General features: G+C 47.0%; 1 non-coding gene and 1 pseudogene across 1 annotated transcript; both read left to right on the forward strand.

Moving 5' to 3' along the window:
* The first annotated feature begins 447 nt into the window (after positions 1-447).
* On the forward strand, positions 448-602 carry LOC143219681 (5.8S ribosomal RNA). The gene has a single exon (XR_013011438.1). It is a non-coding gene; the product is annotated as a 5.8S ribosomal RNA (ribosomal RNA).
* A 1,568-nt stretch (positions 603-2,170) lies between these two features.
* Positions 2,171-2,500, forward strand: part of LOC143219680 (large subunit ribosomal RNA) — a 6,567-nt pseudogene continuing 6,237 nt past the window's right edge.

Genomic DNA, 2,500 nt, shown 5'->3' on the forward strand with positions numbered 1-2,500 from the left:
AGTCTGACACCCTACTCCGTGCGTGTGGCCCAATAGTGCGCATCGCGAGAGCTTGGGACGAATGACCGCTGCCAGAGCCGGCTGTGAAGTCCTCCGTTCTCACATCAAATGAAATGGAAGTGAAGAGGAGAGGAATATTATTACATCTCTGGATCCAGTATCGGGTTGTCTACGATCCCCGTCGTTTTCAGAGAATATATTCATCTCCGCGTTTTCCACGTTAACGGTTTTTCAATGTACTGTTCGCCCGGCCGTCAGATACGTGTTGCGTATCTGACGGTTTTTTTTTTCCGTTTCCACGGACGACGATAGTGTCGTCCTTAAAACGACGCCTGAACGAATCTCCTTCGCGCGCTGGTTGGAGCGTTCAGGTACAATGCGTTCTTACGAACCGCAGAACAAGAGACATATACATATATTGATTTGTAAATCAAAAATATATACGATTACCCTGAACGGTGGATCACTTGGCTCGTGGGTCGATGAAGAACGCAGCTAATTGCGCGTCAACGTGTGAACTGCAGGACACATGAACATCGACATTTCGAACGCACATTGCGGTCCACGGATACAATTCCTGGACCACGCCTGGCTGAGGGTCGTTTACGTAACCATAAACTGCTTGCGTTGCTCTTGTAAGTCCCCGCCGTCGCTTACCTCTCCAAATATATTTTTGGAGGGCGCCAAAGAGCGTTTCGGAGTCGGGTTGCAAAGATGCTACGTACGAGCGAATGATGGGCGTTTCGTCGGCGTTTGTCGCGGTTCTGTGAAAATTGCCAATTTTTGCATTGCGTCTTATAAACACATACAAATATATATATATCTAGTTTCCACGAGAGGCGAAGTAGGGATTGGTATTTCTTACGTTCGGACTTGCGTGAGTGTTTTTACGGTGTCGTGAGTCGTATTGAAAATACGACCGCCCGTAAGGCACCGCTTCGACGAGGATCTCCAAATCTCTCACCTTCTCTGCGAAACGATTCGCCTTGCGGAAAGAAGCGTTTCCACTCATGAACATTTAACGCGCTCCCGACGTCGCCTGAAATGATGCGTATATACGAAAGAGGTATATTTACAAGAGTCTCGCGAGACTACAGAGATGGACACACAAATTATAAAAGAAAGAAAGAATACTGTGTGGCACACAGAGTGTGTGTGGTGTGGCAATGTTAAGCCCCAGGGAGAGAATATGCCTGTGCGTGGATGAGTTTCTTAACTCTACGTTATAATTGCCATACGGCGGAGGGTCGTCGTTGCCGGCGATTTCGACAAACACACATTCCTTTTCGAGTCTTCGAGGGAAGAGACGAAAGAGATCTCTCGTTCTATCGCGAACGCTTTGATGATCGATGGACAGCGGAGCAAAGCGCAGCAATGTGCGGGATGAGCACGTCGTACTTGATCGGGTCGGAATTATTCCCCGTCGTCGACGTGTCCTCGCTAATCTGTGCGATTGCCATTCCATCGCCACGTTCGCGTTGAATCGTATTGATGACGGCCTATGAGCGTCTTGAGATCTTACTCTCTTTCTCTCGTGTCTCTAATTTGGTTTTGCGTTTGATCGATGATAAATCGTTTCGTGCGCAACGTTTCTGTACCCCCGTGGTTTTTGGTTCAATTATATAGAAGTAGAGAGAAAAAGAAATCCCACCGGGTTATATGTATTATTATTTTTTTTTTTTAATAATATGTATACTCCTCTATTGGCGAGGCTTATTTCGAACTTGATTGTCACACGACGCAAAAGACACACTTGTGTGTTCACGCACGGAACAGCACCGCGGAGAGAGAAAAGGTATATCCAATGATGAGAACCTTTATGTCGGTCGCCCCATGTCTTTTCTTTTCTTCATTGTCGATTCGTGCGGAACCGCGCGATCTGTCGGTCGTCCAGTCCCCGAAAGTTCTTTTCGACGGACGTTAAAGTTAACCGGCCAGATCGTCTAGCGAGAGTTTCCGATCGACGAGAGATGAAGAAAGAATTATATTGACACTTTGGTGTGGCGCATAAGGCATATATCGGTTTTTTGTTTACCTTTTTCTCTCTTCTGTCGTGTAGTGTTGTTTCGTTTTCTTTTTTTTTCTTTTTTTTTTGTGCTTTGTACGTTTTCGCGAGTACTACTTTTACGCTCTTTCGGCCGAAACACACAAAATTTTGTATCACGTACGACGACCTCAGAGTAGGCGAGATTACCCGCTGAATTTAAGCATATTACTAAGCGGAGGAAAAGAAACTAACAAGGATTTCCTTAGTAGCGGCGAGCGAACAGGAATTAGCCCAGCACTGAATCCCGCGGTTCTGCCGTTGGGAAATGTAGTGTTCAGGAGGGTCAATTTATCCCGAGACGTCGAACCGCGTCCAAGTCCATCTTGAATGGGGCCATTTACCCGTAGAGGGTGCCAGGCCCGTAGCGACTGGTACGCGTTTCGGGAGGACCTCTCCTTAGAGTCGGGTTGCTTGAGAGTGCAGCCCTAAGTGGGTGGTAAACTCCATCTAAGG

Source organism: Lasioglossum baleicum, unplaced genomic scaffold (assembly GCF_051020765.1).
Source record: "Lasioglossum baleicum unplaced genomic scaffold, iyLasBale1 scaffold0057, whole genome shotgun sequence".
NCBI classification, from domain to species: Eukaryota; Metazoa; Arthropoda; class Insecta; order Hymenoptera; family Halictidae; genus Lasioglossum; species Lasioglossum baleicum.